The following is a 23,235-nucleotide window of genomic DNA, read 5'->3' as shown; positions in this document are numbered from 1 at the left end:
GAAGGACATCCCAGGAGGTCTTCCTCACTAGGATTTTCGTCCTCCTCCTTCCTTGTGCATTCGGCCACATTGATCACATCAATGGCCTTGCACTCTCCTTTTGGATTCTCTTCTGTATTGCTTGGGAGAACACTGGGAGGAGTTTCAATGACTTTCTTACTCAGCTGGCCCACTTGTGCCTCCAGATTTCTGATGGAGGATCTTGTTTTATTCATGAAACTAAAAGTGGCCTTTGACAGATCAGAGACTAGATTGGCTAAATTAGAAGTGTTTTGTTCAGAATTCTCTGTCTGTTGTTGAGAAGATGATGGATATGGCTTGCTATTGCTCAGCCTATTGCGTCCACCATTGTTAAAGCCTTGTTGAGGCTTTTGTTGATCCTTCCATGAGAAATTTGGATGATTTCTCCATGATGAGTTATAGGTGTTTCCATAAGGTTCACCCATGTAATTAACCTCTGCCATGGCAGGGTTCTCAGGATCATAAGCTTCTTCAGAAGCTGCCTCTTTAGTACTGTTGGATGCATGTTGCCATCCATTCAGACTTTGAGAGATCATGTTGACCTGCTGAGTCAACACTTTGTTCTGAGGCAATATGGCATTCAGAGCATCAATTTCAAGAACTCCTTTCTTCTGTGATATCCCATTATTCATGGAATTCCTCTCAGAGGTGTACATGAATTGGTTGTTTGCAACCATATCAATGAGTTCTTGAGCCTCTTCAGGCGTCTTCTTTAGGTGAATAGATCCACCTGTAGAATGGTCCAATGACATTTTTGAAAATTCAGATAGACCATAATAGAATATATCTAATATGGTCCATTCTGAAAACATGTCAGATGGACATCTTTTGGTCAGCTGCTTGTATCTTTCCCAAGCTTCATAGAGGGATTCACCATCTTTTTGTTTGAAGGTTTGAATATCTACTCTTAGCTTGCTCAGCTTTTGAGGAGGAAAGAATTTATCCAAGAAGGCAGTGACCAGCTTATCCCAGGAGTCCAGGCTATCCTTAGGTTGTGAATCCAACCATATTCTAGCTTTGTCTCTTACAGCAAAAGGGAAAAGCATGAGTCTGTAGACTTCAGGATCAACTCCATTCGTCTTTACAGTCTCACAGATCAGCAAGAACTCAGCTAGAAACTGATAAGGATCTTCAGATGGAAGTCCATAAAACTTGTAGTTTTGTTGCATTAAGGCAACTAGCTGAGGTTTCAGCTCAAAGTTATTGGCTCCAATGGCAGGAATGGAGATGCTTCTTCCATCAAACTTGGACGTTGGCTTTGTGAGGTCACCAAGCATTCTCCTTGCATTATTATTATTTTCGGCTGCCATCTCCTTCTCTTGTTCTAATATTTCTGAAAGGTTACCTTTAGATTGTTGTAACTTAGCTTCTCTTAATTTTCTCTTCAGAGTCCTTTCAGGTTCTGGGTCAATTTCAACAAGAGTGCCTTTATCCTTGTTCCTGCTCATATGAAAGAGAAGAAAACAAGAAAAGAAAGGGGAATCCTCTATGTCACAGTATAGAGATTCCTTTATGTTAGTAGAAAAAGAAAAGAAAAGTGAAGAATGAAGATGAGGGGATTCGGATATTAGATAGAGAGGGGTGAAGAGAAGTGTTAGTAATTAAATAAATAAATAGAATGAGAAAAGAAAGGGAGAATTTTGAAAACAATTTTGAAAAAGGGGTTAGTAATTTTCGAAAATTAAAGATAAGATAAGTTTAAAATTAAAAATTAAAACAAAAAGAATTTTTGAAAAAGTGATGAGATATTTTCAAAAATTAGAGAGGGAAAAGTAGTTAGGTGGTTTTGAAAAAGATAAGAAACAAACAAAAAGTCAAAGAGTTAGTTGAAAAAGATATTAAAATCAAATTTGAAAAGATAATAAGATAAGAAGTTAGATAAGATATTTTGAAATCAAATTTTGAAAAAGATAAAATTTTTGAAAAAGATGAGATAAAAGATAAAAGATTTGTTGAGAAAGATTTAATTTTTGAGAAGACTTAACTAACAAGAAACTACAAGATAAGATTCTAGAATTTAAAGATTGAACCTTGCTTAACAAGCAAGTAACAAACTTCAAATTTTTGAACCAATCACATTAATTGTTAGCTAATTTTCGAAAATTAGATGTAAAGATAGGAAAAAGATTTTGAAAATATTTTGAAAAAGATTTTTGGAATTTTTGAAAAATAGAAAAAAAATGAAAAAGATATAATTTTTGAAAAAGATTTTGAAAAGATAAGATTTTTAAAATTGAAATTTTGACTTGACTTGTGAGAAACAACTAATTTTAAAAAAATTTTGACCAAGTTAACCCAAAATTTTGAAAATTTGGAGGGAAATAAGGAAAAGATATTTTTTTATTTTTGAAATTTTAAAGATGAGAGAGAAAAACATAAAAATGACCCAAAATATGAAAATTTTGGATCAAACACATAATGCATGCAAGAACACTATGAATGTTAAGATGAACACCAAGAACACTTTGAAGGTCATGATGAACATCAAGAACATAATTTTGAAAAATTTTTGATGCAAAGAAAACATGCAAGACACCAAACTTAGAAATCTTTAATGCATGGACTCTAACAAACAAAAAATGCATATGAAAAACAACAAACAACACAAAACAAGAAATCATCAAGATCAAACAAGAAGACTTGTCAAGAACAACTTGAAGATCATGAAGAACACTATAAATGCATGAGATTTTCGAAAAAAAATGCAAGAAAAATTTTTAAGCATGCAATTGACACCAAACTTAAAAATTGACTCAAGACTCAAACAAGAAACACAAAATATTTTTGATTTTTTTGATTTTATGATTTTTTTTGGATTTTTATTAATTTTTTTTCGAAAATATTTTTTTGGAAAAACGAAAAAGAAAAATTTTGAAAAAGATTTTTGAAAAGAAAATTACCTAATCTGAGCAACAAGATGAACCGTCAGTTGTCCATACTCGAACAATCCCCGGCAACGACGCCAAAAACTTGGTGGACAAAATTGTGATTCCTTTGTTAATGTATTTTGTAAAATTCATTGCTTTTTCAACTATGTGTGGACACAACTCCGTTCAACTTAACCAGCAAGTGTACTGGGTCATCCAAGTAATACCTTACGTGAGTAAGGGTCGATCCCACAGAGATTGTTGGTATGAAGCAAGCTATGGTCACCTTGTAAATCTCAGTTAGGCAGATTAAAATGGTTTATGATGAGTTCGAAAATTAATAAATAAATAGACAATAAAAAGGGATAGAAATACTTATGTAAAGCAATAGTGGGAATTTCAGATAAGTGTGTGAAGATGCTGTACTCCTCTCGTATCTCTATTTTCTTATTACATTCATCCAATCCTTCCTACTCCTTTCCATGGCACGCTGTATGTAGGGCATCACCGTTGTCAATGGCTACATCCCATCCTCTCAGGGAAAACGTTCCTATGCTCTGTCACAGCACGGCTAATCATCTGTCGGTTCTCAATCAGGTTGGAATAGAATCCCTTGATTCTTTTGCGGTTGTCATCACGCCCAGCCTTCAGGAGTTTGAAGCTCGTCACAGTCATTCAATCACAGAATCCTACTCGGAATACCATAGATAAGGTATAGACTTTCCGGATCCTCATGAATGCCGCCATCTATCTAGCTTATACCACGAAGATTCTATTGGGGAATCTAAGAGATATGCGTCCGGCCTAAAGCAGAACGGAAGTGGTTGTCAGTCACGCGCGTTCATAGGTGAGAATGATGATGAGTGTCACGGATCATCACATTCATCAAAGTTAAGTGTAACGTATATCTTGGAATAAGAATAGAAGATAATTGAATAAAAAGTAATAATAATGGTATTGAAACTTGAGGTACAGCAGAGCTCCACACCCTTAATCTATGGTGTGTAGAAACTCCACTGTTGAAAATACATAAGTAAAAGGTTCAGGCATGGCCGAATGGCCAGCCCTCTCCATGATCAAAAGACCGAATGATCAAAGACTACAAAGTCAAAAGATTAAACTGTCAAAAGATGTCTAATGCAATAGTAACTTATCCTATTTATACTAGACTAGCTACTAGGGTTTACATGAGTAAGTAATTGATGCATAAATCCACTTATGGGGCCCACTTGGTGTATGCTTGGGATGAGCTTGATCTATCCACGAGCTGAGGCTTTTCTTGGAGTTGAACTCCAAGTTATAACGTGTTTTGGGCGTTCAACTCCGGATCATGACGTTTTTCTGGCGTTTAACTCCAGACAGCAGCATGTACTTGGCGTTCAACGCCAAGTTACGTCGTTAATTTCCGAATAAAGTATGGACTATTATATATTGCTGGAAAGCTCTGGATGTCTACTTTCCAACGCCATTGAGAGCGCGCCAATTGGATTTATGTAGCTCCATAAAATCCATTTCGAGTGTAGGGAGGTCAGATTCCAACAGCATCAGCAGTCCTTTTGTCAGCCTTTTTCAGAGTTTTGCTCAAGTCCCTCAATTTCAGCCAGAAATTACCTGAAATCACAGAAAAACACACAAACTCATAGTAAAGTCCAGAAATGTGAATTTAACATAAAAACTAATGAAAACATCCCTAAAAGTAGCTTGAACTTACTAAAAACTACCTAAAAACAATGCCAAAAAGCGTATAAATTATCTGCTCATCACAATGCTTGTCATAAACATCCGGCTCATAACATATACAGCACCCTCACCATCATCCTCAGCAACTCATACAATTGTCATTACTCATCATTCATCATTGACTCTTACTTTACTTCATCCACACGTTACCACATGTCCTAACTTCTTTTCATCACTAGGCATGCTATAAAGATTTAGGACCCAGAGGATGAAAATAGAGGCTTAGAAGTCTGAAATTCGGCTTTAAAAACTCAAAAACCAACTTTTGCTGAAAACAGGGTCACGCGTGCGCGTCACCCATACGCATGTGTGGAAAGCCAAAAAGGATAGTGACGCGTTGCATACGCGTGGGTGGGAGAAAATCCAAGCGACGACCGCGCGTCAGCCACTCGTACGCGTGGCTGCGTTTTGTGCCCCATGCACAAAGCCAGCGCAATTCTCGCACAACTCTCGGAAATTTGGCTGGACAATTGGATCAGCACATCGACGCGTACGCGTTGGCCAGGCGCATGCGTGGGAAGTGAACATTTGAAAACGACGCATGCATGTCGACCACGCCTACGCGTGGAAGTGTGTTCTGCCAAAAATTGTACTAAGTTAAAAAGTTGAGGAATTCACAGTTTCAAACCCCAAACTTCCAACACACATAACTTCTTCTAGAAAATTCCTTTTTCCACCATTTCTGAACTGTTAGAAAAATCGTTGAATAAACTTTCATAAAAGTCTAATTTCGAAGAATTCCAAACTCCGCGGACCGAGTTATGGACCACCAAAGTTGGTCAAAAATCAGTTTTTACCCAAAACTAGAAATCACCAATTTTTCCAATATTCGCAAGCCAAATTCATTTCCACTCATGCAAATGACTACAACCCAATCACATTCACATAATTATACTCAACAAAAACCAAACCTACCTCATCTATACAATTTCACCCAAAACCATCATATTGCACACTTCAATTCCTCAAATCATATTATTTAATAACCAAACCAATTATTCACACATTCAATATCTAAAATCCATCCAATTACTTATATCATCACACAATACACACATCAACTTACCTTCCTTACCTCTTTCCGGCCTCCAGACCAAAATTCACGGTCTCCGGTCCAAATTCACAAATTAATTGCATATTCCACAAACCAATACTCGTTATCCAATTCATCATATTCTCAACACACCAAACATACAAATTCACACAATTCTCAACCCAATCATTAATTTACATTACATATCAACTATGCATATTAGCACCAACCATTCACACAATCCAAACTTAACCCTAGGAGCATCTAGCCTAGGAATTCTCATCACACCACACGGTACTTAAATGAAACTTAAACCGTACCTCTTGAAGCCAAACTAATTGAGCCTCTTCTTTGGAAGTCTCCACCAACTCTTAACTCCAAGCCTCACCAAAGCTCTTCAAGTAACACCAACCTCCTAATTGTGCACCAAAATCACCAAATACACTAATATAACCAATTTTACATATATACATCAACCTAAGGTTCATGAAAATGATGAATCACAAGGGTTTGAGTACTTCTTACCTCAGTCTATATGAAATAGGGATCGAATCCACTTAGAATTCATGTTAGAGTATTCCTAAACAACCAAAATCACAAGATTTCAACACTAACTACTCAAAAACGTGTAATAATGGAGAATTTTGAAAAAATGGGCATAAATGAATAGAATACTCACCACAAAACTTAAATAGAATTATAGAGAATGAGATGAGTGACGCGTGGCCGCAAACGGCTTGTCAATCGGAGTTCCGTAGCTCAAGTTATGGTGATTTAAAGTTGGAACTTAGATTAGGTTTTCTCCTCTCTTCTCTCTTCTCCAAAGCTGCGCCCCTACCCTCTTCCTTTAGGATAAATGTGCTGAAATTCTCATAACTAATATTTATATATGTTGGATCTTGGCCCACTTGGGCCCGATTCACTTATTTTTGTCTGTTGGCCCAATTTTGGGCCAAAACCTTTAAGATTAGCGCTTTAAATCGCACTTTAAATATTTCTACATTCCCTAATTAAAATTCTTAATTTCTTAACATTATTTACTTATAATCAATTTTCTTAGCTGCAGTACCAGACAGATCTCAGCCGGTACTGCCAGTCGAAATTCCAATGCGCGTTTTTACGCAAAAAACTATGTTTTCCAACTCAAAAAAATTCACCAAATCCAAATATCATAGTTAAATTATTAAATTCTAATTGCCAAGTTTTCTAACCATATTCGCTCCTATTTAATTTATTATTTAATTAATTACAGTTTGATTGGGTTTTACGAAAAGAGTCAATAATTCATATATAATAATCTTATTATCGAGAATACTTAAAAAAATACTAAAATATATTATTTAATATATGTTAATTTTAATTTAATAAATAAATATTAATTTTAAAAAAATTTCGTAATTAAATATTTTGTTAGCTTATTTTATTAATATATGAAATAAAATATTTTTTAATTTTTAAATTATTATTGATTAGAAGAGTATTGTATTTGAAATTTGAGTAAATATATTCTTTAATAAATTTATTTATATTATACCACAAGAAAATATTTTATTCCATACAAAATAATTTTAAAAAATGACTTAAAAAGATGTTAGTACTATAAAACACTTAGGTAAATACACTTTTTTGGGCAAAGTAAATAAAATATTTAATTACAATACTTTTTCAAAATTAATATTTATTTGTTAAATTAAAAATAACATATAAATTAACATAGTTTAGTATTTTTTTTAAGTACTCTCAATAATAAGATTATTATGTATAAATTGTTGATCCTCTTTGGATAAAGTAAATAAAAAATTGATCATATAATAATAATAATAATAATAATAATAATAATAATAATAATAATAATAATAATAATAATAATAAGAGTATTCTGAAACAAACACTAAATATATAGAGATCAGTTATGTATAAATCGAATTAAATGGATTTGATTTAATCACATATTGAAACAAACACTAAACCGAATCCATTTTATTCGAATCACCTTGTTGTTCTTGAATCTTTGTAAATTGAATTCATTTGGTTCGATTTACATGCATTTAAAAATCGAATGCAGTTGTTTTGATTTATGATCATTTCTAGTTCGAACTTTATTGTTTCGATTTATGGCCTTTCTCAGGTTGCATGTAATTCGAATCTACTTGATTCGATTTAGTACTATTTTCTGCAAATCAAATTTATTAATTTCGATTTATATAAAAGTGTATCTTGGGACATTCACAAAGAAAATTTTGTTTTGAGGGATTCGAGCAATTTTGGGCCGCAGTTGGTTTATTTCAGTAATTTACCCATTATTTTATTTTCTTTTAAGAATTATAAAGTCATCACAAAAATTAATAAGTAAATGGAACAACCATTCTGCTATGAAGTTAAAACTTAAAAGTAATATCTAGGAGTGGGTGTTAGTCGAAATAATTATTTTCGAAAGGTTAAGCCGATTCGAAAAGTTGATAAAGTGTCGAGATGGAAGCAAGGACTAAAAGAAATACACGTGCAAGCATTAAGTGGAGATTATTTGGTATTGATTTGATTTTGATATTTTGGTAAATCGAGCAGTTACACGAATGAAGGGAATCAAGGGCCTTCTTTGAATTTAAGGATTTGTTGGTAATATTCTTGGGCAAAAGAGCGAGAACGGTTACCTTAATCTCCTCACGTGAAGGGGCACGAATTCTTTAATGATCAGTTATGGAAAAAGGGCTATAAATAACAGGAAGTAGTACGGCACAGAGGTTGGAACTTTTCTCCAGAAATACACTCAAGCACACTCACATCCCTAGCGAATTTTTGAGTCTGCATTCAAGTTCGATTTCTGTAGGGTTCCTTCCATTGTCTTTACTTTTCAATTTTACAATTTCTGCAAACTTTATCTTTTCTTGTTCAATTTATCTTCAAATCTGATGAGCGGATAATTTATACGCTTTTTGGCACTATTTTTAGTATGTTTTTAGTATATTTTAGTTAGTTTTTAGTATGTTCTTATTAGTTTTTATTTAAAATTCACTTTTCTGGGCTTTACTATGAGTTTGTGTATTTTTCTGTGATTTCAGGTATTTTCTGGCTGAAATTGAGGGACCTGAGCAAAAATCTGATTCAGAGGCTGAAAAGGACTGCAGATGCTGTTGGATTCTGACCTCCCTGCACTCGAAGTGGATTTTCTGGAGCTACAGAAGCCCAATTGGCGCGCTCTCAATTGCGTTGGAAAGTAGACATCCTGGGCTTTCCAGAAATGTATAATAGTCCATACTTTATCTGAGATTTGATGGCCCAAACTGGCGTTGCAAATTAGCTTCAGAATTCTCGGCGTTTAACGCCGGAACTGGCACAAAAATTGGAGTTAAACGTCCAAACTGGCATAAAAGCTGGCGTTTAACTCCAGAAAAAGTCTCTACACATGAAAGCTTCAATGCTCAGCCCAAGCACACACCAAGTGGACCCCGGAAGTGGATTTTTACGTCATTTACTCATTTCTGTATACCCTAGGTTACTAGTTCACTATTAATAGGACCTTTTGAAATTGTATCTCTATCTCATGATACTTTACACGTTTCTCATTGTATCTTCTACGGCATGAGTCTCTAAACCCCATGGTTGGGGGTGAGGAGCTCTGCTGTGTCTTGATGGATTAATGCAATTACTACTATTTTTCATTCAATCATGCTTGCTTCCATTCTAAGATATCACTTGTTCCTAAACCTGATGAATGTGATGATCCGTGACACTCATCATCATTCTCAACTATGAACGTGTGCCTAACAACCACCTCCGTTCTACCTTAGATTGAGTAGATATCTCTTGGATTCTTTAATCAGGATCTTCGTGGTATAAGCTAGAATTGATGGCGGCATTCAAGAGAATCCAGAAGGTCTAAACCTTGTCTGTGGTATTCTGAGTAGGATTCAAGGATTGAATGACTGTGACGAGCTTCAAACTCCTGAGAGTTGGGCGTTAGTGACAGACGCAAAAGAATCACTGGATTCTATTCCAACCCGATTGAGAACCGACAGATGATTAGCCGTGCTGTGATAGAGCGCGTTGAACATTTTCACTGAGAGGATGGGAGGTAGCCATTGACAATGGTGAAACCCTACATACAGCTTGCCATGGAAGGAGCCTTGCGTGCTTGAAGAAGAAGACAGTAGGAAAGCAGAGGTTCAGAAGATAGAGCATCTCCAAAACCTCAACCTGTTCCCCATTACTGCAAAACAAGTATTTATTTCATGTTCTTTTGCTTTTTATAATCAACCCCGATAATTATTGATATCCTGATTAAGAGTTACAAGATAACCATAGCTTGCTTCAAGCCGACAATCTCCGTGGGATCGACCCTTACTCACGTAAGGTATTACTTGGACGACCCAGTGCACTTGCTGGTTAGTTGTGCGGAATTGCAAAAGTGTGATTGCAATTTCGTGCACCAAGTTTTTGGTGCCGTTGCCGGGGATTGTTCGAGTTTGGACAACTGACAGTTTATCTTGTTGCTTAGATTAGGACTGTTTTATTTTTGTTGGTTTAGAGTCTTTTATTTGATTTTAGTTTCATATTTTAAGTTTGGTGTCTTCCTTGTGTTTTCCTTTAAGTTTTCGAAAATTTGTGTTTGATTTTCTAAAAATTTTAAGTTTGGTGTCTTTTGTGCTTTTATTCACTTAAAATTTTTTCAAAAATTTGTTCTTGGTGTTCATCTTGACCTTCAAAGTGTTCTTGGTGTTCATCTTAACATTCAAAGTTTGCTTGTTTGTTCTCTTTGTTTTGATCTAAAATTTTAAGTTTGGTGTCTTTTTGTTGTTTTTCTCTTTCCTCACTTCAAAAAAAAATTAAATCTCTTTCAAAATCATATCTTTTTTTAGTCAAGTCAAAATTCTAATTTCAAAAATTGATCTTTTCAAATCTTTTTCAAAAATCAAACCTTTTTAATTTTTTTTTTCAATCATATCTTTTTAATTGCTAATTCCAAAATATTTTTAATTAATTAATTAATTTAGTTTTCAATTTGCTTTGATTTTATTTTCTTTTAGTTTTCAAAATTTTATTTTATCTTCTTTTCTATTTTATTTTATTATTTTCGGTTATTCCTAAAAAAATAAATAAATAAATAAATAAAAATAAAATAATATTCGCATCATCTCCCTTTCTCCATCATGGACCTAAGTGGAAGTGAGCAGTCCAGAAGGACTCTAGGGTCATATGCTAACCCCATTACAGTTGCATATGGGAGTAGCATCTGTATACCTCCCATTAAAGCAAGCAGCTTTGAGCTAAATCCTCAACTCATTATCATGGTGCAGCAAAATTGCCAGTATTCCGGTTTTTCACAGGAAGAACCTACTGAGTTTCTGGCACAGTTCTTACAAATTGCTGACACAGTACGTGATAAAGAGGTGGATCAGGATGTCTACAGACTATTACTATTTCCATTTGCTGTAAAAGATCAAGCTAAGAGGTGGTTGAATAACCAACCTACAACAAGCATAAAGACATGGAAACAGTTATCAGACAAATTCCTGAATCAATTTTACCCTCCAAAAAGGATGACACAGCTAAGGCTGGACATCCAAGGCTTTAAACAAGAGGATAATGAATCCCTTTATAATGCCTGGGAGAGGTATAGAGGTATGCTAAGAAAATGCCCCTCTGAAATGTTTTTAGAGTGGGTACAGTTAGACATCTTCTACTATGGGCTTACAGAAAAAGCTCAGATGTCTCTAGACCACTCATCTGGTGGATCTATACATATGAGGAAGACGATTAAAGAGGCTCAAGAGCTTAAAGATACTGTTGCTAGAAATCAATATTTGTACTCTAGCAATGAGTTCTCTACAAAAGAAGAAGTTATGGCAGTAGCCACTGATCCTAATCCTCAAGAATAGATGGTTGAGCTTAATCAGCAATTACACCTGATGACAAAACAGTTAGCAGAATTTAAAGAGATGCTCCAAGAAACTAAAATTGCTAACAAGAACATAGAATCACAATTGAATCAGACAAGACAGCAACTATCTAAACAGATAACAGAAGAATGCCAAGCTGTTAAATTAAGGAGTGGGAAGACATTGAATGTATCAACTCAAAGCAGCAGAAAGCTAAGAAAGGAACAACTGACAGAGGATGACCAACCAACTACCCAAAATCCCTCTGAGGACAGTAAGAGCCCAGAGAGGAATGATTTTGGCGTTCAAACGCCAGAAAAGGGTAAGAAAGTGGCGTTAAACGCCCAATGGGTAGTCACTTCTGGCGTTCAAACGCCAGAAAAGGGTTGCAATCTGGCGTTAAACGCCCAAAAAGCACCCAATCCTGGTGTTCAAACGCCACAAAGGGGTCAGACACTTGCAAGTGCTGATAACAACCCCCTTAAGCAGGCTTCTCCAACCACTTCTGTAGGAAATAAACCTGCAGCAACTAAGGTTGAAGAATATAAAGCCAAGATGCCTTATCCTCAGAAACTCCGCCAAGCGGAACAGGATAAGCAATTTGCCCGCTTTGCAGATTATCTAAGGACTCTTGAAATAAAGATTCCGTTTGCAGAGGCACTTGAGCAAATACCTTCTTATGCTAAGTTCATGAAAGAGGTCTTAAGTCATAAGAAGGATTGGAGAAAAACTGAAAAAGTTTTTCTTACAGAAGAATGCAGTGCAGTCATATTAAAGAGCTTACTAGAGAAGCTTAAAGATCCTGGAAGCTTTATGATACCATGCACATTAGAGGGTACTTGTACCAAGAAAGCTCTATGTAATCTTGGGGCAAGTATCAACCTAATACCTGCATCCACTATCAGAAAGCTTGGCTTGACTGAAGAAGTCAAACCAACCAGGATATGTCTCCAACTTGCTGATGGCTCCATTAAATACCCATCAGGCATAATTGAGGACATGATTGTCAAGGTGGCCCATTTGCCTTTCCCACTAACTTTGTAGTGCTGGAAATAGAGGAGCACAAGAGTGCAACTCTCATTCTAGGAAGACCTTTCCTAGCAACTGGACGGACCCTCATTGATGTCCAAAAAGGGGAATTAACCCTGAGAGTCAATGAGGATGAGTTTAAGTTTAATGTTGTCAAAGCTATGCAGCATCCAGACACATCAAATGACTACATGAGCACTGATATTATTGACTCTTTGATGGAGGAGGTCAATATGACTGAAAGTCTTGAATCAGAGCTAGATGACATCTTTAAAGATGTTCAGCCTGATCTGGAGGAACTAAAGGAAATAAAAGAAATTCTGAAAATTCCTCAGGAAGAAGATAAGCCTCCTAAACCCGAGCTCAAGCCACTACCACCATCCCTGAAATATGCATTTCTGGGAGAAGGTGACACTTTTCCAGTGATCATAAGCTCTGCTCTAAATCCACAGGAAGAGGAAGCACTAATTCAAGTGCTAAGGACACACAAGACAGCTCTTGGGTGGTCCATAAGTGATCTTAAGGGCATTAGCCCAGCAAGATGCATGCACAAGATCCTATTGGAGGATGATGCTAAGCCAGTGGTTCAACCACAAAGGCGGCTAAATCCAGCCATGAAGGAGGTGGTGCAGAAAGAGGTCACTAAGTTACTAGAGGCTAGGATTATTTATCCTATTTCTGATAGCCCCTGGGTGAGCCCTGTCCACGTTGTCCCTAAGAAGGGAGGCATGACAGTGGTTCATAAAGAAAAGAATGAACTAGTTCCTACAAGAATAGTTATAGGGTGGCGCATGTGTATTGACTACAGAAGGCTCAATACAGTCACCAGAAAGGATCATTTTCCTTTACCATTCATAGACCAGATGCTAGAGAGACTAGCAGGTCATGAATACTACTGCTTTTTGGACGGCTACTCAGGTTACAACCAAATTGCAGTAGATCCTCAGGACCAAGAGAAAACAGCATTTACATGTCCTTCTGGAGTATTTGCCTACAGAAGGATGCCTTTTGGTCTGTGCAATGCACCTGCAACCTTTCAGAGGTGCATGCTCTCTATCTTCTCAGATATGGTAGAGAAATTTCTGGAAGTCTTCATGGATGACTTTTTAGTATTTGGAGACTCATTCAGCTCCTGCCTTAACCATCTGGCACTTGTTCTGAAGAGATGCCAAGAGACCAACCTAGTTTTAAACTGGGAAAAATGTCACTTTATGGTGACTGAAGGGATTGTCCTTGGGCATAAAATTTCAAATAAGGGAATAGAGGTGGATCAAGCTAAAGTTAAAGTAATTGAAAAATTACCACCACCTACCAATGTTAAGGCAATCAGAAGCTTTCTGGGGCATGCAGGATTCTACAGAAGGTTTATAAAGGATTTTTCAAAAATTGCCAAACCTCTGAGTAATCTGCTAGCTGCTGACACGCCATTTATCTTTGATAAGGAGTGTCTGCAGGCGTTTGAGACTCTGAAAGCTAAGCTGGTCACAGCACCAGTCATCTCTGCACCAGACTGGACATTACCATTTGAACTAATGTGTGATGCCAGTGACCATGCCATTGGTGCAGTATTGGAACAAAGGCATGGTAAGCTTCTGCACGTCATTTATTATGGCAGCCGTATTCTAAATGATGCACAGAAGAACTACACAACCACAGAAAAGGAGTTACTTGCAGTGGTTTATGCCATTGACAAGTTCAGATCTTATTTAGTAGGATCAAAAGTGATTGTGTACACTGACCATGCTGCTCTTAAATATCTACTCACAAAGCAGGATTCAAAACCCAGGCTCATAAGATGGGTGTTGCTTCTACAAGAGTTTGATATAGAAATAAGAGACAGAAAAGGGACAGAGAATCAAGTAGCTGATCACCTGTCTCGGATAGAACTAGTAGCAGGAGCATCCCTCCCTCCTACTGAGATCTCTGAAACCTTTCTGGATGAGCAATTATTTGCTATTCAGGAAGCTTCATGGCTTGCAGACAGTGCAAACTATAAGACTCAAGGTTCTCCTTTTGTAACCATGGAAAGGAAGCATGAAGAGCTTCTCTCGAAACAGAGTCAAACAGAGCCCCCACAGTCAAACTCTAAGTTTGGTGTTGGGAGGCCACAACCAACTTCTATGTTTGGTGTTGAACCCCACATTCAAACTCTAAGTTTGGTGTTGGGAGGTTCCAACATGGCTCTGAGTATCTGTGAGGCTCCATGAGAGCCCACTGTCAAGCTACTGACATTAAAGAAGCGCTTGTTGGGAGGCAACCCAATGTTATATTTATCTATTCTCCTTTGTTATTTTATATTTTCTATAGGTTGATGATCATGGAAAGTCACAAAATCAATTGAAAAAGCAGAAACAGAATAAAAAAAGAAAGAAAAACAGCACACCCTGGAGGAAAACTTGCTGGCGTTTAAACGCCAGCAAGGGCAGCAAATGGGCGTTTAACGCCCAGTCTGGCACTATTCTGGGCGTTTAATGCCAGAAAGGGGCACCAGACTGGCGTTAAATGCCAGGAATGGGCACCAAGCTGGCGTTAAACGCCAGAAATGGGCACCAGCCCGGCGTTTAACTCCAGGATTGGCAGAAGGAGCATTTTTGCTCGCCACTTGGTGCAGGGATGAATTATCCTTGACACCTCAGGATCTATGGACCCCACAGGATCCCCACCTACCCCACCACTCTCTCTTTTCTTCCTTCTTTTGCTCGAGGACGAGCAAACCTTCTAAGTTTGGTGTGGTAAAAGCGTTGCTTTTTGTTTCTCCATAAACATTTATGGCACCTAAGGCCGGAGAAACCTCTAGAAAGAGGAAAGGGAAGGCAAAAGCTTCCACCTCCGAGCCATGGGAGATGGAGAGATTCATCTCAAGGGATGCACTTTCCTCCACAAAACTATTGGGAGCAAATCAACACCTCCCTAGGAGAATTGAGTTCCAACATGGGACAACTAAGGGTGGAGCACCAAGAACATTCCATCCTCCTCCATGAAATTAAAGAAGATCATAGAATCATGAGAGAGGAGCAACAAAGGCAAGGAAGAGACATTGAGGAGCTCAAGCACTCCATAAGATCTTCAAGAGGAAGAACAAGCCACCATCACTAAGGTGGACCCGTTCTTTAATCTCCTTGTTCTTTATTTTCTATTTTTCGAATTTTTATGCTTATGTTTATCTATGTTTGTGTCTTATTACATGATCATTAGTATCTTAGTGTCTATGCCTTAAAGCTATCAATGTCCTATGTATCCATCACCTTTCTTAAATGAAAAATGTATTTATTACAAAAGAACAAGAAGTACAGGATTTCGAATTTATCTCTAAAACTAGTTGAATTAGTTTGATGTGGTGACAATACTTTTTGTTTTCTGAATGAATGCTTGAACAGTGCATATGTCTTTTGAATTTGTTGTTTAAAGAATGTTAAATTTGTTGGCTCTTGAAAGAATGATGGAAAAGGAGAAATGTTATTGAGGATCTAAAAAAAATCATCAAATTGATTCTTGAAGCAAGAAAAAGCAAACAAAAAAAAACTAAAAATAAAAAAAAGAAAAAAAGAAGAGAAGAAGAAAAAGCAAGTAGAAAAAGCCAATAGCCCTTTAAACCAAAAGGAAAGGGTACAAATAAAAAGTGATCCAAGGCAAAAAGAGTGTGCTTAAGAACCCTGGACACCTCTAATTGGGGACTCTAGCAAAGCTGAGTCACAATCTAAAAAGGTTCACCCAGTCATGTGTCTGTGGCATGTATGTATCCGGTGGTAATACTGGAAGACAGAGTGCTTTGGGCCACAGCCAAGACTCATAAAGTAGCTATGTTCAAGAATCATCATAATTAACTAGGAGAATCAATAACACTATCTGAATTCTGAGTTCCTATAGATGCCAATCATTCTAAACTTCAAAGGATAAAGTGAGATGCCAAAACTGTTCAGAAGCAAAAAACTACTAGTCCCGCTCATCTAATTGGAGCTAAGTTTCATTGATATTTTGGAGTCTATAGTATGTTCTCTTCTTTTTTATCCTATTTGATTTTCAGTTGCTTGGGGACAAGCAACAATTTAAGTTTGGTGTTGTGATGAGCGGATAATTTATATGCTTTTTGGCACTATTTTTAGTATGTTTTTAGTATATTTTAGTTAGTTTTTAGTATGTTCTTATTAGTTTTTATTTAAAATTCACTTTTCTGGGCTTTACTATGAGTTTTGTATTTTTCTGTGATTTCAGGTATTTTCTGGCTGAAATTGAGGGACCTGAGCAAAAATCTGATTCAGAGGCTGAAAAGGACTGCAGATGCTGTTGGATTCTGACCTCCCTGCACTCGAAGTGGATTTTCTGGAGCTACAGATACCCAATTGGCGCGCTCTCAATTGCGTTGGAACGTAGACATCCTGGGCTTTCCAGAAATGTATAATAGTCCATACTTTGCCCGAGATTTGATGGCCCAAACCGGCGTTGCAAATCAGCTTCAGAATTCCCGACGTTTAACACCGGAACTGGCACAAAAATTGGAGTTAAACGTCCAAACTGGCATAAAAGCTGGCGTTTAACTCCAGAAAAAGTCTCTACACATGAAAGCTTCAATGCTCAGCCCAAGCACACACCAAGTGGACCCCGGAAGTGAATTTTTACGTCATTTACTCATTTCTGTATACCCTAGGTTACTAGTTCACTATTAATAGGACCTTTTGACATTGTATCTCTACCCCATGACACTTTACACGTTTCTCATTGTATCTTCTACGGCATGAGTCTCTAAACTCCATGGTTGGGGGTGAGGAGCTCTGCTGTGTCTTGATGGATTAATGCAATTACTACTATTTTTCATTCAATCATGCTTGCTTCCATTCTAAGATATCACTTGTTCCTAAACCTGATGAATGTGATGATCCGTGACACTCATCATCATTCTCAACTATGAACGTGTGCCTGACAACCACCTCCGTTCTACCTTAGATTGAGTAGATATCTCTTGGATTCTTTAATCAGGTTCTTCGTGGTATATGCTAGAATTGATGGCGGCATTCAAGAGAATCCGAAAGGTCTAAACCTTGTCTGTGGTATTCTGAGTAGGATTCAAGGATTGAATGACTGTGACGAGCTTCAAACTCCTGAGAGTTGGGCGTTAGTGACAGACGCAAAAGAATCACTGGATTCTATTCCAACCCGATTGAGAATCGACAGATGATTAGCCGTGCTGTGACAGAGCGCGTTGAACATTTTCACTGAGAGGATGGGAGGTAGCCATTGACAACGGTGAAACCCTATATACAGCTTGCCATGGAAGGAGCCTTGCGTGCTTGAAGAAGAAGACAGTAGGAAAGCAGAGGTTCAGAAGATAGAGCATCTCCAAAACCTCAACATGTTCCCCATTACTGCAAAACAAGTATTTATTTCATGTTCTTTTGCTTTTTACAATCAACCCCGATAATTATTGATATCCTGACTAAGAGTTACAAGATAACCATAGCTTGCTTCAAGCCGAAAATCTCCGTGGGATCGACCCTTACTCACGTAAGGTATTACTTGGACGACCCAGTGCACTTGCTGGTTAGTTGTGCGGAATTGCAAAAGTGTGATTGCAATTTCGTGCACGAAAATCATATTTTAATTTCATTGTCAAATTTTCATTTCAATATTTTTACTTTTCATATCAAAAGTTCTTTGACCCGGCCAAAGGCATTTTAATTGCTTTATTTAAAATTCAATGCAAGCCATTTCGATTTCAGTCAGTTTTATCTTTCGAAATCTTTATTTTACACTTTTTCAGTCTTTTGCACCTTTTGAACTCCTTTCCCTTATAATGCTCATCTAATTCGAGAACCTTTGATGCACTTATAGAAAAACTGGTACCATCAAAAGAGGAGTAGGTTTCGCTCCCAGACCATTAGAATCGAACCACCATCAATTTGTTAAAAATCGGCAAAACAAATTGGCACGCCCGGTGGGACAGTTTTAAGCTGAAGTGTGTCAAAAGATTTCTGGTGTCATTTGGTGTATGCAATTGAGAAGTGGAGGGATTATTCACATGGCTGATGAAGTGTCAAATGTGAATGGTAGTTCATCCACCAATGACAGCATACCAGTAAATGTGCAATCTTCAGACATTACTTCACGTTCAGAAGGGTTGATTATAAGTGAAACTGCAGTAGTTACTAGTGTACAAACTGGAAATAATGGGCATAATATTCATCCACGTAGTAACTTACCACCAGTCTAGCCTCCAGTAACTACTGGTTGGCCTTCTTATGGCCTTCCTCTCGATTATATTCCACCGGTGAGTGGTTTGGTTCTTCCTGTTCATTTTGGGAAATTAAATGGAGTAAATAATTCTCAAAACCCACAATAGCATTCCGAATTCTCTCGTGATTATAATGTGGGCTCTATGTCGAATGCCTCTAATTCTATGGAGGCATTTCGACAACATGTAGAGGAAAGTTATCATGATTAGGTCAATTTATTGACTCCATAAATGACGAAAATTCTAAATCCTATGATGGCTAATCACGAATCAAAATTCGAACATCTTGCAAGGCAAGTTGAACGGATTGCTCGAATCGTTGATTATGATGAAGGCGAAAGGCATGATGTCAGGGGGGATAATAAGGGTTTCAAAAATATATTTCAAAATAAAAAGAATGTTTTAAATAGAGAGAATTCTCAAATAATTCCCCGTGGTCAAAATGCATATGATGTTCTAGCCCAATTACATGCTAATCATGGTGGTGAACTTTATCAAGTCACAAGGATTGTAGAAGATGTACTTAATTGAGTCGGTTTGAACATTGGGTTTATGAACCAACCCCATTTTGTGACTGCTTTTCCTCAAGTTGTTCAAATGACTTATGTGCCAAGAGAGGGTGAAGAATCCAAAAATAATTACAAAATTTGTAGGGAAAGTTGGAGAATTGACTACTGAACATGTCGCTCGATATTTGGTCGAGATTGGGAATCTAGCCAATGATGAGAATTTGAAAATGATGTTTTTTTCCTTCTTCGTTAATGAAGAATGCATTTACTTGGTTTTCGAATCCTAGACCAAATTCGATAATAATATGAAATCAGTTGGAAACTGCTTTTCATGCTCAATTTTATCGAGAGGAGTTGAATGTAGTAGTTACTGACCTAGTAGCTTTGAAATGAGAAGATGGTAAAATCATTTATTACTATATGATATATTTCAAAAATGATAGAAGTAGTTGTTATGTGTCATTACCTGAGAGTGAAGTGGTGAAAATAGCAGTTTTGGGGGTAGGATTCTATATGCGTCGAAAACTGCTTAATGTGCATATACCTGATCTGGCCCATTTGGCTGAAAGGGTTCGTCAGGTTGAACTTATGAAGAAGAAAAAAGAGAAATATAGGAACGAACAAAGGATAAAGAGTAAATCTTTTACTCAAAAGGAGAAGGATGCTTATGTGGCCATGGAATACTCGAAAGAGGAGTTCGATTTCGAGGCGGAGGTTGATTTGGCTGAACTTAAAAAGGGTCCTCCATATGTTTGTTCTTTACTTAAAAAGCTCCCTAGTAATGAAAAGTTGAATGATTCAAAACTAAAGAGTGAAAAGAAATATAGTTTTGATATCTCGAAATTTGATCAGATTTTTGATGTGTTACTTAAAGATAAACAGTTAATTATGCCTGAGGGTAGAATACAAAAAAATTAGAAAATCATAAAAATCAAAAATATTTTGTGTTTCTTGTTTGAGTCTTGTGTTAATTTTTAAGTTTGGTGTCAATTGCATGCTTTTAAAATTTTTCTTGCATTTTTTCGAAAATCTCATGCATTCATAGTGTTCTTCATGATCTTCAAGATGTTCTTGACAAGTCTTCTTGTTTGATCTTGATGTTTTCTTGTTTTGTGTCTTTTCTTGTTTTTCATGTGCATCTTTGCATTCATATTTTCCAAGCATTAAAAATTTCTAAGTTTGGTGTCTTGCATGTTTTCTTTGCATCAAAATATTTTCAAAACTATGTTCTTGATGTTCATCATGAACTTCAAAGTGTTCTTGGTGTTCATCTTGACATTCATAGCATTTTTGCATGCATTCATTGTTTTGATCTAAAAATTTCATGCATTGAGTATTTTTGTTGTTTTTCTCTCTCATAATAAAAAATTTCAAAAATCAAAAAAATATATTTTCCTTATTTCCCTCCAAATTTTCGAAATTTTGGGTTGACTTGGTCAAAAATTTTTAAAAATTAGTTGTTTCTTACAAGTCAAGTCAAAATTTCAATTTTAAAAATCTTATCTTTTCAAAATCTTTTTCAAAAATTATATCTTTTTCATTTTTTTCCATTTTTCGAAAATTCCAAAAATCTTTTTCAAAATATTTTCAAAAATCTTTTTCTTATCTTTTATATATAATTTTTGAAAATTAGCTAACAATTAATGTGATTGGTTCAAAAATTTGAAGTTTGTTACTTTCTTGTTAAGAAAGGTTCAATCTTTAAGTTCTAGAATCTTATCTTGTAGTTTCTTGTTAGTTAAGCCATTTTAAAAAAAAAATTTAAATCTTTTTCAAAATATCCTTTTCTTAAAAATCTTATCTTTTTCAAAATTTTATCTTTTTCAAAATTTGATTTCAAAATATCTTATCTAACCTCCTATCTTCTTATCTTTTCAATTTTGATTTTAATATCTTTTTCAACTAACTAATCAACTTTTTGTTTGTTTCTTATCTTTTTCAAAACCACCTAACTACTTTCCCCTCTCTAATTTTTGAAAATATCTCACCCTTTTTCAAAAATTCTTTTTAATTAACTAATTGTCTCATGTTTTAATTTTAATTATATTTTATCTTTAATTTTCAAAATTACTAACCCTTTCTTTTTCAAAATTATTTTCGAAATTCTCCCTCTCCTTTCTTATTCTATTTAATTATTTAATTACTAACACTTCTCTTCACCTCTCTCCATCCAAAAATCCGAATCCCTCCTTCTTCATTCTTCTCCCCTTTCTTCTTCTACTAACATAAAGGAATCTCTATACTATAACATAGAGGACTCCTCTTTCTTTTCTTGTTTTCTTCTCTTTCATATGAGCAGGAACAGGGAAAAAGGCACTCTTGTTGAAATTGATCCAGAACCTGAAAGGACTCTGAAGAGGAAATTAAGAGAAGCTAAATTAAATTATTCTAAAGGTAACCTTTCAGAAATTTTCGAACAAGAGAAGGAGATGGCAGCCGAAAATAATAATAATGCAAGGAGAATGCTTGGTGACTTCACAAAGCCAACGTCCAAATTTGATGGAAGAAGCATCTCCATTCCTGCCATTGGAGCCAATAACTTTGAGCTGAAACCTCAGCTAGTTGCCTTGATGCAACAAAACTGCAAGTTTTATGGACTTCCATCTGAAGATCCCTATCAGTTTTTAACTGAGTTCTTGTAGATCTGTGAGACTGTAAAGACGAATGGAGTTGATCCTGAAGTCTACAGACTCATGCTTTTCCCTTTTGCTGTAAGAGACAGAGCTAGAATATGGTTGGATTCACAACCTAAGGATAGCCTGGACTCCTGGGATAAGCTGGTCACTGCCTTCTTGGATAAATTCTTTCCTCCTCAAAAGCTGAGCAAGCTGAGAGTGGATGTTCAAACCTTTAAACAAAAAGATGGTGAATCCCTCTATGAAGCTTGGGAAAGATACAAGCAGCTGACCAAAAGATGTCCATCTGACATGTTTTCAGAATGGACCATATTAGATATATTCTATTATGGTCTCTCTGAATTTTCGAAAATGTCATTGGACCATTCTGCAGGTGGATCCATTCACCTAAAGAAAACGCCTGAAGAGGCTCAAGAACTCATTGACATGGTTGCAAACAACCAATTCATGTACACTTCTGAGAGGAATTCTGTGAATAATGGGATACCTCAGAAGAAAGGAGTTCATGAAATTGATGCTCTGAATGCCATATTGGCTCAGAATAAAGTGTTGACTCAACAGGTCAACATGATCTTTCAAAATCTGAATGGATGGCAACATGCATCCAACAGTACTAGAGAGGCAGCTTCTGAAGAAGCTTATGATCCTGAGAACCCTGCCATGGCAGAGGTTAATTACATGGGTGAACCTTATGGAAACACCTATAACTCATCATGGAGAAATCATCCAAATTTCTCATGGAAGGATCAACAAAAGCCTCAACAAGGCTTTAACAATGGTGGACGCAATAGGCTGAGCAATAGCAAGCCATATCCATCATCTTCTCAGCAACAGACAGAGAATTCTGAACAAAACACTTCTAATTTAGCCAATATAGTCTCTGATCTGTCAAAGGCCACTTTCAGTTTCATGAATGAAACAAGATCCTCCATTAGAAATTTGGAGGCACAAGTGGGCCAGTTGAGTAAGAAAGTCATTGAAACTCCTCCCAGTATTCTCCCAAGTAATACAGAAGAGAATCCAAAAGGAGAGTGCAAGGCCATTGATGTGATCAATGTGGCCGAATGCACAAGGGAGGAAGAGGACGAAAATCCTAGTGAGGAAGACCTCCTGGGACGTCCCTCAAGCAAGAAGGAGTTTCCTATTAAGGATCCAAAGGAATCTGAGGCTCATATAGAGACCATAGAGATTCCATTAAATCTCCTTCTGCCATTCATGAGCTCTGAAGACTATTCTTCCTCTGAAGAGGATGAAGATGTGACTGGAGAGCAAAATGCTCAATACTTAGGAGCTCTCAT

General features: G+C 36.5%; 2 non-coding genes across 2 annotated transcripts; one reads left to right on the top strand and one right to left on the bottom strand.

The window, feature by feature from the left end:
• The first annotated feature begins 831 nt into the window (after window positions 1-831).
• Window positions 832-935, top strand: LOC112717033 (small nucleolar RNA R71). Its single transcript, XR_003160547.1, has one exon. It is a non-coding gene; the product is annotated as a small nucleolar RNA R71 (small nucleolar RNA).
• Window positions 936-22,126: 21,191 nt separating this feature from the next.
• Window positions 22,127-22,230, bottom strand: LOC112713080 (small nucleolar RNA R71). The gene has a single exon (XR_003158082.1). It is a non-coding gene; the product is annotated as a small nucleolar RNA R71 (small nucleolar RNA).
• Window positions 22,231-23,235: the final 1,005 nt, after the last annotated feature.

This window comes from Arachis hypogaea, chromosome 1, assembly GCF_003086295.3.
Source record: "Arachis hypogaea cultivar Tifrunner chromosome 1, arahy.Tifrunner.gnm2.J5K5, whole genome shotgun sequence".
Classification (NCBI taxonomy): domain Eukaryota; kingdom Viridiplantae; phylum Streptophyta; class Magnoliopsida; order Fabales; family Fabaceae; genus Arachis; species Arachis hypogaea.
Note: the sequence above shows the minus strand (reverse complement) of the source record. Positions and strands in the feature narration are given on the sequence as shown.